The sequence below is a fragment of the Ambystoma mexicanum genome, chromosome 4q (genome assembly GCF_040938575.1).
Source record: "Ambystoma mexicanum isolate Mex_15411 chromosome 4q, UKY_AmexF1_1, whole genome shotgun sequence".
Classification (NCBI taxonomy): domain Eukaryota; kingdom Metazoa; phylum Chordata; class Amphibia; order Caudata; family Ambystomatidae; genus Ambystoma; species Ambystoma mexicanum.
In genome coordinates, this window is record NC_090928.1 from 620482302 (window position 1) to 620496856 (window position 14555).

Here is a 14555-nt window from a genome sequence, read left to right on the forward strand (position 1 = left end):
GAGACATGAGTGGGGGCCTGGTGGAGGCTGCCCCTGCACTGCTGGGGGGTGGGGGGTGATGGGAGACATGAGTGGGGGCCTGGTGGAGGGTGCCCCTGGATGCTGGGGGGTGGGGGTTCAGGGAGACATGAGTTGGACATGAGTGGGGGCCATGTGGAGGGTGCCCCTGCACTGCTGGGGGGTGGGGGTGGTGGGAGGCATGAGTGGGGGCCTGGTGGAGGGTGCCCTGCACTGCTGGGGGGTGGGGGTGATGGGAGACATGAGTGGGGGCCTGGTGGAGGCTGCCCCTGCACTGCTGGCTGGGGGGTGGGGGTGATGGGAGACATGTGTGCGGGCCTGGTGGAGGGTTCCCTGCACTGCTGGTGGGTGGGGGTGATGGGAGACATGAGTGGGGGCCTGGTGGAGGCTGCCCCTGCACTGCTGGGGGGTGGGGGTGATGGGAGACATGTGTGGGGGCCTGGTGGAGGGTGCCCCTGCATGCTGGGGGGTGGGGGTACAGGGAGACATGAGTTGGACATGAGTGGGGGCCTGGTGGAGGGTGCCCTGCACTGCTGGGGGGTGGGGTGGTGGGAGACATGTGTGGGGGCCTGGTGGAGGGTGCCCCTGGATGCTGGTGGGTGGGGGTGCTGGGGGACATGAGTGGAGGCCTGGTGGAGGCTGCCCCTGCACTGCTGGGGGGAGGGGGTGGTGGGAGACATGAGTGGGGCCCTGGTGGAGGGTGCCCCTGGATGCTGGTGGGTGGGGGTGCTGGGGGACATGAGTGGGGGCCTGGTGGAGGCTGCCCCTGCACTGCTGGGGGGTGGGGGTGCAGGGAGACATGAGTGGGGGCCTGGTGGAGGGTGCCCCTGCACTGCTGGGGGTGGGGGTGGTGGGAGACATGAGTGGGGGCCTGGTGGAGGGTGCCCTGCACTGCTGGGGGGTGGGGGTGATGGGAGACATGAGTGGGTGCCTGGTGGAGGCTGCCCCTGCACTGCTGGGGGGTGGGGGTGGTGGGAGACATGTGTGGGGGCCTGGTGGATGGTGCCCTGCACTGCTGGGGGGTGGGGGTGATGGGAGACATGAGTGGGTGCCTGGTGGAGGCTGCCCCTGCACTGCTGGGGGGTGGGGGTGATGGGAGACATGTGTGGGGGCCTGGTGGAGGGTGCCCTGCACTGCTGGGGGGTGGGGGTGGTGGGAGACATGTGTGGGGGCCTGGTGGAGGGTGCCCCTGGATGCTGGTGGGTGGGGGTGCTGGGGGACATGAGTGGAGGCCTGGTGGAGGCTGCTCCTGCACTGCTGGGGGGAGGGGGTGGTGAGAGACATGAGTGGGGGCCTGGTGGAGGGTGCCCCTGGATGCCCATGGGTGGGGGTGCTGGGGGACATGAGTGGGGGCCTGGTGGAGGCTGCCCCTGCACTGCTGGGGGGTCGGGGTGCAGGGAGACATGAGTGGGGGCCTGGTGGAGGGTGCCCCTGCACTGCTGGGGGGTGGGGGTGGTGGGAGACATGAGTGGGGGCCTGGTGGAGGGTGCCCTGCACTGCTGGGGGTTGGGGTTGATGGGAGACATGAGTGGGGGCCTGGTGGAGGCTGCCCCTGCACTGCTGGGGGGTGGGGGTGATGGGAGACATGTGTGGGGGCCTGGTGGATGGTGCCCTGCACTGCTGGGGGGTGGTGGTGATGGGAGACATGAGTGGGCGCCTGGTGGAGGCTGCCCCTGCACTGCTGGGGGGTGGGGGTGATGGGAGACATGTGTGGGGGCCTGGTGGAGGGTGCCCTGCACTGCTGGGGGGTGGGGGTGATGGCAGACATGAGTGGGGGCCTGGTGGAGGCTGCCCCTGCACTGCTGGGGGGTGGGGGTGGTGGGAGACATGAGTGGGGGCCTGGTGGAGGGTGCCCTGCACTGCTGGGGGGTGGGGGTGGTGGGAGACATGAGTGGGGGCCTGGTGGAGGCTGCCCCTGCACTGCTGGGGGGTGGGGGTGATGGGAGACATGAGTGGGGGCCTGGTGGAGGGTGCCCCTGGATGCTGGGGGGTGGGGGTTCAGGGAGACATGAGTTGGACATGAGTGGGGGCCATGTGGAGGGTGCCCTGCACTGCTGGGGGATGGGGGTGGTGGGAGATATGAATGGGGGCCTGGTGGAGGGTGCCCATGCACTGCTGGGGGGTGGGGTGGTGGGAGACATGAGTGGGGGCCTGGTGGAGGGTGCCCCTGGATTCTGGGGGGTGGGGGTGGTGGGAGACATGAGTGAGGGCCTGGTGGAGGGAGGCACTGGATGCTGGGGGGTGGGGGTGGTGGGAGACATGAGTGGGGGCCTGGTGGAGGGTGCCCTGCAATGCTGGGGTGTGGGGGTGGTGGGAGACATAAGTGGGGGCATGGTGGCGGGTTCCCCTGCACTGCTGGGGAGTGGGGGTGGTGGGAGACATGAGTAGGGGCCTGGTGGTGGGTGCCCTGCACTGCTGGGTCGTGGGGGTGGTGGGAGATATGAGTGGGGGCCTGGTGGAGGGTGCCCCTGGATGCTGGTGGGTGGGAGTGCTGGCTGACATGAGTGGGGGCCTGGTGGAGGCTGCCCCTGCACTGCTGGGGTTTGGGGGTGCAGGGAGACATGAGTGGGGGCCTGGTGGAGGAGGGTGCCACTGCACTGCTGGGGGGTGGGGGTGGTGGGAGGCATGAGTGGGGGCCTGGTGGAGGGTGCCCTGCACTGCTGGGGGGGGGGGGGGTGATGGGAGACATGAGTGGGGGCCTGGTGGAGGCTGCCCCTGCACTGCTGGGGGGTGGGGGTGATGGGAGACATGTGTGCGGGCCTGGTGGAGGGTTCCCTGCACTGCTGGGGGGTGGGGGTGATGGGAGACATGAGTGGGGGCCTGGTGGAGGCTGCCCCTGCACTGCTGGGGGGTGGGGGGTGATGGGAGACATGTGTGGGGGCCTGGTGGAGGGTGCCCCTGCATGCTGGGGGGTGGGGGTACAGGGAGACATGAGTTGGACATGAGTGGGGGCCTGGTGGAGGGTGCCCTGCACTGCTGGGGGGTGGGGAGGTGGGAGACATGTGTGGGGGCCTGGTGGAGGGTGCCCCTGGATGCTGGTGGGTGGGGGTGCTGGGGGACATGAGTGGAGGCCTGGTGGAGGCTGCCCCTGCACTGCTGGGGGGAGGGGGTGGTGGGAGACATGAGTGGGGGCCTGGTGGAGGGTGCCCCTGGAGGCTGGTGGGTGGGGGTGCTGGGGGACATGAGTGGGGGCCTGGTGGAGGCTGCCCCTGCACTGCTGGGGGGTGGGGGTGCAGGGAGACATGAGTGGGGGCCTGGTGGAGGGTGCCCCTGCACTGCTGGGGGGTGGGGGGGGGTGGGAGACATGAGTGGGGGCCTGGTGGAGGGTGCCCTGCACTGCTGGGGGGTGGGGGTGATGGGAGACATGAGTGGGTGCCTGGTGGAGGCTGCCCCTGCACTGCTGGGGGGTGGGGGTGGTGGGAGACATGTGTGGGGGCCTGGTGGATGGTGCCCTGCACTGCTGGGGGGTGGGGGTGATGGGAGACATGAGTGGGTGCCTGGTGGAGGCTGCCCCTGCACTGCTGGGGGGTGGGGGTGATGGGAGACATGTGTGGGGGCCTGGTGGAGGGTGCCCTGCACTGCTGGGGGGTGGGGGTGATGGCAGACATGAGTGGGGGCCTGGTGGAGGCTGCCCCTGCACTGCTGGGGGGTGGGGGTGGTGGGAGACATGAGTGGGGGCCTGGTGGAGGGTGCCCTGCACTGCTGGGGGGTGGGCGTGGTGGGAGACATGAGTGGGGGCCTGTTGGAGGGTGCCCCTGCACTGCTGGGGGGTGGGGGTGGTGGGAGACATGAGTGGGGGCCTGGTGGAGGGTGCCCCTGGATGCTGGGGGTGGGGGTGCAGGGAGACATGAGTTGGACATGAGTGGGGGCCTCGTGGAGGGTGCCCTGCACTGCTGGGGGGTGGGGGTGGTGGGAGATATGAGTGGGGGCCTGGTGGAGGGTGCCCCTGCACTGCTGGGGGGTGGGGGTGGTGGGAGACATGAGTGGGGGCCTGGTGGAGGGTGCCCCTGGATCCTGGGGGGTGGGAGTGGTGGGAGACATGAGTGAGGGCCTGGTGGAGGGAGCCCCTGGATGCTGGGGGGTGGGGGTGCAGGGAGACATGAGTTGGACATGAGTGGGGGCCTGGTGGAGGGTGCCCTGCACTGCTGGGGGTGGGAGCAGTGGGAGACATGATTGGGGGCCTGGTGGAGGGTGCCCCTGGATGCTGGTGGGTGGGGGTGCTGGGGGACATAAGTGGGGGCCTGGTTTAGGCTGCCCCTGCACTGCTGGGGGGTGGGGGTGGTGGGAGACATGAGTGGGGGCCTGGTGGAGGGTGCCCCTGGATGCTGGGGGGTGGGAGTGCAGGGAGACATGAGTTGGACATGAGTGGGGGCCTCGTGGAGGGTGCCCTGCACTGCTGGGGGGTGGGGGTGGTGGGAGAAATGAGTGGGGGCCTGGTGGAGGGTGCCCCTGCACTGCTGGGGGGTGGGGGTGGTGGGAGACATGAGTGGGGGCCTGGTGGAGGGTGCCCTGCACTGCTGGGGGGTGGGGGTGGTGGGAGACATGAGTGGGGGCCTGGTGGAGGGTGCCCCTGGATGCTGGGGGGTGGGGGTGGTGGGAGACATGAGTGAGGGCCTGATGGAGGGAGCCCCTGGATGCTGGGGGGTGGGGGTGCAGGGAGACATGAGTTGGACATGAGTGGGGGCCTGGTGGAGGGTGCCCTGCACTGCTGGGGGTGGGGGTGGTGGGAGACATGAGTGGGGGCCTGGTGGAGGGTGCCCCTGGATGCTGGTGGGTGGGGGTGCTGGGGGACATAAGTGGGGGCCTGGTTTAGGCTGCCCCTGTACTTCTGGGGGGTGGGGGTGGTGGGAGACATGAGTCGGGGCCTGGTGGAGGGTGCCCCTGGATGCTGGGGGGTGGGGGTGCAGGGAGACATGAGTTGGACATGAGTGGGTTGCCTCGTGGAGGGTGCCCTGCACTGCTGGGGGGTGGGGGTGGTGGGAGATTTGAGTGGGGGCCTGGTGGAGGGTGCCCCTGCACTGATGGGGGGTGGGGGTGGTGGGAGACATGAGTGGGGGCCTGGTGGAGGGTGCCCTGCACTGCTGGGGGATGGGGGTGGTGGGAGACATGAGTGGGGGCCTGGAGGAGGGTGCCCCTGGATGCTGGTATGTGGGGGTGCTGGGGGACATGAGTGGGGGCCTGGTGGAGGCTCCCCCTGCACTGCTGGGGGGTGGGGGTGCAGGGAGACATGAGTGGGGGCCTGGTGGAGGGTTCCCCTGCACTGCTGGGTGGTGGGGGCGGTGGGAGACATGAGTGGGGGCCTGGTGGAGGGTGCCCTGCACTGCTGGGGGGTGGGGGTGGTGGGAGACATGAGTGGGGGCCTGGTGGAGGGTGCCCCTGGATGCTGGTGGGTGGGGGTGGTGGGAGACATGAGTGGGGGCCTGGTGGAGGGTGCCCCTGGATGCTGGGGGGTGGGGGTGGTGGGAGACATGAGTGGGGGCCTGGTGGAGGGTGCCCCTGGATGCTGGTGGGTGGGGGTGCTGGGGGACATGAGTGGGGGCCTGGTGGAGGCTGCCCCTGCACTGTTGGGGGGTGGGGGTGCAGGGAGACATGAGTGGGGGCCTGCTGGAGGGTGCCCCTGCACTGCTGGGTGGTGGGGGTGGTGGGAGACATGAGTGGGGGCCTGGTGGAGGGTGCCCTGCACTGCTGGGGGGTGGGGGTGATGGGAGACATGAGTGGGGGCCTGATGGAGACTGCCCCTGCACTGCTGGGGGGTGGGGGTGATGGGAGACATGTGTGGGGGCCTGGTGGATGGTGCCCCTGCACTGCTGGGGGGTGGGGTTGATGGGAGACATGAGGTGGCGCCTGGTTGAGGCTGCCTCTGCACTGCTGGGGGGTGGGGGTGATGGGGGACATGTGTGGGGGCCTGGTCCCCTGCACTGCTGGGGGGTGGGGGTGATGGCAGACATGAGTGGGGGCCTGGTGGAGGCTGCCCCTGCACTGCTGGGGGGTGGGGGTGGTGGGAGACATGAGTGGGGGCCTGGTGGAGGGTGCCCTGCACTGCTGGGGGGTGGGGGTGGTGGGAGACATGAGTGGGGGCCTGGTGGAGGGTGCCCCTGGATGCTGGGGGGTGGGGGTGGTGGGAGACATGAGTGAGGGCCTGGTGGAGGGAGCCCCTGGATGCTGGGGGGTGGGGGTGCAGGGAGACATGAGTTGACATGAGTGGGGGCCTGGTGGAGGGTGCCCTGCACTGCTGGGGGTGGGGGTGGTGGGAGACATGAGTGGGGGCCTGGTGGAGGGTGCCCCTGGATGCTGGTGGGTGGGGGTGCTGGGGGACATAAGTGGGGGCCTGGTTTAGGCTGCCCCTGCACTGCTGGGGGGTGGGGGTGGTGGGAGACATGAGTTGGACATGAGTGGGGGCCTCATGGAGGGTGCTCTGCACTGCTGGGGGGTGGGGGTGGTGGGAGATATGAGTGGGGGGCCTGGTGGAGGGTGCCCTGCACTGCTGGGGGTGGGGGTGATGGGAGACATGAGTGGGGGCCTGGTTGAGGCTGCCCCTGCACTGCTGGGGGGTGGGGGTGATGGGAGACATGTGTGGGGGCCTGGTGGATGGTGCCCTGCACTGCTAGGGGGTGGGGGTGATGGGAGACATGAGTGCGCGCCTGGTGGAGGCTGCCCCTGCACTGCTGGGGGGTGGGGTTGATGGGAGACATGTGTGGGGGCCTGGGGGAGGGTGCCCCTGCACTGCTGTGGGGTGGGGGTGGTGGGAGACATGAGTGGGGGCCTGGTGGAGGGTGCCCTGCACTGCTGGGGGATGGGGGTGGTGGGAGACATGAGTGGGGGCCTGGTGGAGGGTGCCCCTGGATGCTGGTATGTGGGGGTGCTGGGGGACATGAGTGGGGGCCTGGTGGAGGCTGCCCCTGCACTGCTGGGGGGTGGGGGTGCAGGGAGACATGAGTGGGGGCCTGGTGGACGGTGCCCCTGCACTGCCGGGTGGTGGGAGACATGAATGGGGGCCTGGTGGAGCGTGCCCTGCACTGCTAGGGGGTGGGGGTGGTGGGAGACATGAGTGGCGGCCTGGTGGAGGGTGCCCCTGGATGCTGGTGGGTGGGGGTGGTGGAAGACATGAGTGGGGGCCTGGTGGAGGCTACCCCTGCACTGCTGGGGGGTGGGGGATGGGAGACATGTGTGGGGGCCTGGTGGAGGGTGCCCTGCACTGCTGGGGGGTGGGGGTGATGGCAGACATGAGTGGGAGCCTGGTGGAGGCTGCACCTGCACTGCTGGGGGGTGGGGGTGGTGGGAGACATGAGTGGGGGCCTGGTGGAGGGTGCCCCTGGATGCTGGGGGGTGGGGGTGGTGGGAGACATGAGTGAGGGCTTGGTGGAGGGAGCCCCTGGATGCTGGGGGGTGGGGGTGCAGGGAGACATGAGTTGGACATGAGTGGGGGCCTGGTGGAGGGTGCCCTGCACTGCTGGGGGTGGGGCTGGTGGGAGACATGAGTGGGGGCCTGATGGAGGGTGCCCCTGGATGCTGGTGGGTGGGGGTGCTGGGGGACATAAGTGGGGGTCTGGTTTAGGCTGCCCCTGCACTGCTGGGGGGTGGGGGTGGTGGGAGACATGAGTGGGGGCCTGGTGGAGGGTGCCCCTGGATGCTGGGGGGTGGGGGTGCAGGGAGACATGAGTTGGACATGAGTGGGGGCCTCGTGGAGGGTGCCCTGCACTGCTGGGGGGTGGGGGTGGTGGGAGATATGAGTGGGGGCCTGGTGGAGGGTGCCCCTGCACTGCTGGGGGGTGATGGGAGACATGAGTGGGGGCCTGGTGGAGGGTGCCCCTGGATGCTGGTATGTGGGCGTGCTGGGGGACATGAGTGGGGGCCTGGTGGAGGCTGCCCCTGCACTGCTGGGGGTGGGGGTGCAGGGAGACATGAGTGGGGGCCGGGTGGAGGGTGCCCCTGCACTGCTGGGTGGTGGGGGTGGTGGGAGACATGAGTGGGGGCCTGGTGGAGGGTGCCCTGCACTGCTGGGGGGTGGGGGTGGTGGGAGACATGAGTGGGGGCCTGGTGGAGGGTGCCCCTGGATGCTGGTGGGTGGGGGTGGTGGGAGACATGAGTGGGGGCCTGGTGGAGGGTGCCCCTGGATGCTGGGGGGTGGGGGTGCAGGGAGACATGAGTTGGACATGAGTGGGGCCTGGTGGAGGGTGCCCTGCACTTCTGGGGGGTGGGAGTGGTGGGGGACATGAGTGGGGGCCTGGTGGAGGGTGCTCCTGGATGCTGGTGGGTGGGGGTGCTGGGGGACATGAGTGGGGGCCTGGTGGAGGCTGCCCCTGTACTGCTGGGGGGTGGGGGTGCAGGGAGACATGAGTGGGGGCCTGGTGGAGGGTGCCCTGCACTGCTGAGGGTGGGGGTGATGGGAGACATGAGTGGGGGCCTGGTGGAGGGTGCCCCTGGATGCTGGGGGGTGGGGGTGCAGGGTGACATGAGTTGGACATGAGTGGGCACCTGGTGGAGGGTGCCCTGCACTGCTGGGGGTGGGGGTGGTGGGAGACATGACTGGGGGCCTGGTGGAGGGTGTCCCTGGATGCTGGTGGGTGGGGGTGCTGGGGGACATGAGTGGGGGCCTGGTGGAGGCTGCCTCTGCACTGCTGGGGGGTGGGGGTGGTGGGAGACATGAGTGGGGGCCTGGTGGAGGGTGCCTCTGGATGCTGGTGGGTGGGGGTGCTGGGGGACATGAGTGGGGGCCTGGTGGAGGCTGCCCCTGCACTGCTGGGGGGTGGGGGTGCAGGGAGACATGAGTGGGGGCCTGGTGGAGGGTGCCCTGCACTGCTGGGGGATGGGGTGATGGGAGACATAAGTGGGGGCCTGGTGGAGGGTGCCCCTGGATGCTGGGGGTGGGGTGGTGGGAGACATGAGTGGGGGCCTGGTGGAGGGTGGCCCTGGATGCTGGGGGGTGGGGGTGCAGGGAGACATGAGTTGGACATGAGTGGGGGCCTGGTGGAGGGTGCCCTGCTTTGCTGGGGGGTGGGGGTGGTGGGAGACATGAGTGGGGGCCTGGTGGAGGGTGCCCCTGGATGCTGGTGAGTGGGGGTGCTGGGGGACATGAGTTGGACATGAGTGGGGGCCTGATGGAGGGTGCCCCTGGATGCTGGGGGGTTGGGGTGCAGGGAGACATGAGTTGGACATGAGTGGGGGCCTGGTGGAGGGTGCCCTGCTTTGCTGGGGGGTGGGGGGGGTGGGAGACATGAGTGGGGTCCTGGTGGAGGGTGCCCCTGGATGCTGATGGGTGGGGGTGCTGGGGGACATGAGTTGGACATGAGTGGGGGCCTGATGGAGGGTGCCCCTGGATGCTTGGGGGTTGGGGTGCAGGGAGATATGAGTTGGACATGAGTGGGGGCCTGGTGGAGGGTGCCCCTGGGGGCTAGGGGTGCAGGGGGACATGCGTTGGTGGGCAGTAGTGCAAGGTGACATGTGGGTTGGCTGGGGGGCATGGGCAGGACATGTGCAGGGTAGGCCCCTGTGGTCTGGGCCACCTGCAGGTGCCGTGGAGGGTGTAGAGGGAACACCTGGGAGGACCCACACGTGCAATTCACATGTGGTGCTCCCCGCGCACCCCTGGAATACACGTACCCTGATGGAATCGCGTGTGATACTTCCTGCGCACCCCTGAAATACACGTACCCTGCTGCTTTTGCGTGTGATACTTCCCACGCACCCCTGGAATACACGTACCCTGCTGCCACGTACCCTGATGGAATCGCGTGTGATACTTCCCGCGCACCCCGGAAATGCACGTACCCTGCTGTTTTTGCGTTTGATACTTCCCGCGCACCCCTGGAATACACGTGCCCTGATGGAATCGCGTGTGTTACTTCCCGCGCACCCCTGATGTACACGTACCCAGGACAATTGCGTGTGAAACTTCCCGCGAACCACTGAAATACACATTCCCCGCTTGGCGTTTGCTGTTTGGCAGCCCTGTGAACTGGTCCAGGGTTAGCGCAGCCCTTTGCGATGATTTGTGAATTTTGAAGGCTTTTCCTTGCCCAAGGGCGTTCTTGGGGGCGTAACTGGCGCTGCTGCAGGGTCACTGCGCCATTCTGCGCCACGGCTGGTTTCGGAGGCTAAAATCCATGAATACGCTGTGCGATGAAAGGATTTTTTCGCACGCGGCTGGCGCAGTGTATCGCACGGGAACACTGTGCGCCAGCCGCGTGCGCCACTTTTGTGCGAATTTCTATGAATTACCCTGTAAATGTCTTGTGGTTTCTTTAGTTTCCGTGTTCTTACAAAATGTGCAACAAACCCCCTCAGCATTCACCATGCCTGCCTATTCAGAATCTCAAAGGTTGGGAGCAAGTTCCAGCGAAATCTCATGAGTATAGCACTGAGATAGAGATAGGGAGACTTTATCAAGTATGAAGCTATCTCTTCTCTTTAGTTTGGTGTTCGAGCTTGAGATGGCTCATAGAAGAGTAGCTGTGAAATTTATCGACAGTCTGAACACAATCTAAATCATACAAAAGAGTCTTGACCCTTAGTTGGTTCTCAGTAAAGGTTTCCCTGCCTACTTCCAGGCTCTCTAAAAGTGCTTCAAAGTACTCCTGCAAACCAAGCAGCAGATTTACTCCCCCTGCCCCATCTGTCCAGCCCATAGAAGTGCTCATTTCCTCATACAGGGAGTCGGGGAAAGGAAAAGGTAATTTCCATTACAACTGCAGAGTCTGCCACTGAACCGGAGCCTTGAGGTAAGCCGCAGCTCAGATCTAATGGCAGCGATTGGAACACAATTAGGGACTCCCAATATCCTCCTCCAAAATTTAGCTTCCAAGTGGTCCAACCAATTGGGGACCACCTTAAAGTGTAATTCCAGTCCATATATAATTTGGGGGACAAATTTCCCTCCATAACATTTTAGCGCTGGCTTGATAGATTAGCGGGCAAATTCTTTGTTCATTATTAGCAATTGATTAGAAAGGGGCGCCACTTTCTGGCCAAAATTGTGTCAAGAGTTATCGAGGGCTGGAGCAGCAGAAATAGAGAAACCTAAACAGACCATACTGGATGAAGGACAGAGAACTGTGTTCTCTGCGGGTCACATCAAAGGGGCACATTTCCTGCTAACACTAAAGACAAGATTTTTTGTTTTCAATTAATTAATATATAGACCAGTGTCCTAAGCAAACTTGGCGAAGGAGGCCAGTAGTCTTCTTATGCCCACTCTTGAGTTATCAAACAGCAAAAATCATCCACTTATCCTAGACACAGAATTTTAACATTGACCAGCTTAGGCAGCATGAAGAAAGCAATGCTTAGGTAGTCATTTGCGTCTGATATGTATAGATTGAAGAGGAAAGGTGCCAGGGAACAGCCCTGCCTTAGGCCAGAACAAGTCGAAATATGGGCAGACATGGCACCTTCCCTGTTCAATCGAACCTGTACGCCTGAGTTCTCATGGAGGCCAATGATGAGTTTTGACAAGCCTCCAGGCACTCCCCAAAGATCCAACTTCCACCTAACATGCTTTTGATCAACTCTATCAAAGGCCCCGGAAAAATCTATTGATGCAACATAGGTTGGGGACGTTTTACTGGACCAGGATAGTTCCTGAATAGATCTTACCACCAGCCCATTAATGTTGGTAGAGTGGGGTTTCCGAAAGCTGGTCTAAAAATTCAAAAGCCTATTCATCGAAGTGGCCCATTCCTGAAGATCGATTAGTAAGAGGGATGCAAAGATTTTACTGTCCGAATCCAAAAGCAAGATGGGTGTATAATTCCTTGGATCGGATCATGCACCCCTCTTAAATATAGGGACAACAAAAGCAGACTGACAGGATGGAGGAAAAGTATTCAGCTCAATTATACTATTGAACAAAATCACTAAAGCGTTCGTCCTGTTAAAAGAGTCTACCCATAGGGTATTATTAGTCAATCCATTTGGCCCAGCTGCCCTAGAGGGCTTATATGAATTGATCAAATGAAATAATCTTCTTGCATCTACCCTCACCCGAAAACTAATGGGATCTACTGGAGAGTGCTTAGGAATAGGAGACTCCTGCTTAGCTTTCCCCACTGAGTAAAGATCTGAAGAATAGAAATTGGCCAACTAATTCTCCACCACTGTAGAGGACTGCGAAAGAATAAGGGGTGACATCATTACTGTTGATAAGTGACCAGAACGTCCTGCATCTTTATTGATAATTGCCTGTGGAATCTGTTCTGCGTCCTTGTGGACTAAAAGAGATTTTATAAATGTACAAAACGTCATATATTTTTGTTTTATGAACTTAATCCAGACAGACTGCAGAGGCCGCGAGACACAAGAGCGCCTTATAGTTCTAATTTCACGGTTAATGGAAGATTTCATTAAAGCCACTGATTCATCATGGGCATGTAAGTAGGACTTGGGGCATTTACTTAGGCCCGGCCCACCTAACTTTAGTAGGTCTGACATTATTGCCTCAATGGTCCGATCAAATTGGTCCACATTGAAGACCATCATATTCCATTCTAATGTGGATGAATTCATCGCACCGTTTAGAATGTTGTTTAGTGACCCAACAGTATGCGGTGACATTACATGATCCTGTTACGTCCCATGGAGACTGTCAAGTCTACAGGGCCCACCACTGTTTGCTCTTTACTCTTGAAATCCAATATCAAAGTGGCAGCCAGAATGCCGTGATTGGTCCACAAATTCCAAAATCCGAACACAAATCAAAAAGTTCTTGACTCACAAAGATGTAGTCCAGCGTGGACTCACTAGCACCAGGAAACCATGTGGATTTCCCCCCATGCCCCAAGGTTAACAATCTGCCCATTCCAGGGCTTTAGACCCCAAGAGGCCATAGTCCCTAGCCAGAGCGTGCCTGCCTGGGATTTAGAATCCAGATTGCAAAGGTCCAACACTGGATCTTGCAAGAGGCAGTTGGCTTGAAATCTACCCCCACCCCCTAAATCACCTGCCTGTACCCAAACCCAGACTGCCAACCTGAAACAAGCTCGGTCAAAGATTGAATGAATTCTGCCAATGGACAAACTCCCTTACGCCAATTGATAATAACAAATAGGAGACAGAAATCTTATCCAAAGATTGAGATTTCTACAGCTAGAATCCCATACCAGGATTTTACACACTCACGGACAAACCCTGATCTGTGCGAACCGCGGTGACCAGGCCACCCACTGTCCCCCCCCCCCCCCTTAATGGGTTTAGCTGATTGAAAATAGACACAATGGCCCTCTAACATAAGGGGGTGGTTAAACAAATAAAAGGACCAAACTGCTATTTCTCTGTGCCATGCTAGTTCTCATGTTAGTAAAAAGATGTCAATTGACCCTTGAGTTCCAAGATTGCAGTTTCAATACCTTGCTGCCCCCTCCATAAACCTTCTTTGGGGGTTCATCATCATATCATCCTATGAACCCATGCAGGCGCTGAATCGCAAGGCCGGCCCCCTTGGAAACCTGTCCATCGTAGCTGTAAATCCGACCCATCTTCTGTGGATCTAGGTTAGCAGAGTCCGGGCCTGCATACACTCATGACCTGGCAAGAGATGGCGTGATGCCCTGCTCGTACCCCTGCTCCACCTTAAAACCCAACATCTGCAGATTCGCCCCTTCTGACAAGACTAAGTCCATAACTAATCTTGAGCCAAAATATAAGACCGAATGCTTCAGATTCCACCTATCGACACTCTGTCGATGTCTGCCGAAGACAGAGCACGCAAAGACATCTATTCAGTAAAATTCAACAGAACGTTTGTACGGTTTAAGCAAATTGGGAATGAGTCCCCCAGCAGGCTTGAGAATTGAAGGATGTTGCGTCCCAGATGACCCAAGCGAATCAGCCCTGGGCCACAGATTGGGTGGTCGCTTGGGTTACCCTCGATTAGATTAGCCTGGGTTTGGCCCCGGAATTGACCTCCAGACAGCACATTCTTTGCATTAGCCTGTGAACTATAAGGTTTTTCTTGACCCCTCCCGCGATTTCAGTTTCATTTCAATCAGATGATCTCTTTGCAGTGTATTAAAGGAATCAGGGCCAAGGGGAGTTTGACCCCACCTAATGTCGGATGTCCCTGCCTCCCCCTTCTGCTCGGTAAGAGTGTACTTAGTCTTTCAGACCCTTCTGGCAGCTTACTACATGATACCCGGCAGCTATTCATAACCGTGCTGCATTCCTTTGACTTTATTCTAATTTAAAACACCCACATGTACCTTTGACTGTTTTCCCCAGCTCTAAGGCAAGGAAGAACCCCATATATCATTCTGAAACTGCCCCCAGCAGTCCTGACACACCTTCAGCGACCCTCTGAGGAGGCCAACGTTGGTGGCTTCCTATGTCACTGCCAGGATCGATCAACTGTTGATCAGTATGCAGGAAGTTAAACAAACATCAGAATCAAGAGGCAGGCAGCGAACTGGGTGAGCAGCCTGCTGTGGGTGTTTCACAGCTCATTAGAGATAATGTAAGATCACACAATATTTGAGCAAAGTTGCTTTGTTTTCATGTTAATAGAATGTATACCCCGGATTATCGTGTGTTTACGACCTGCCAATTGA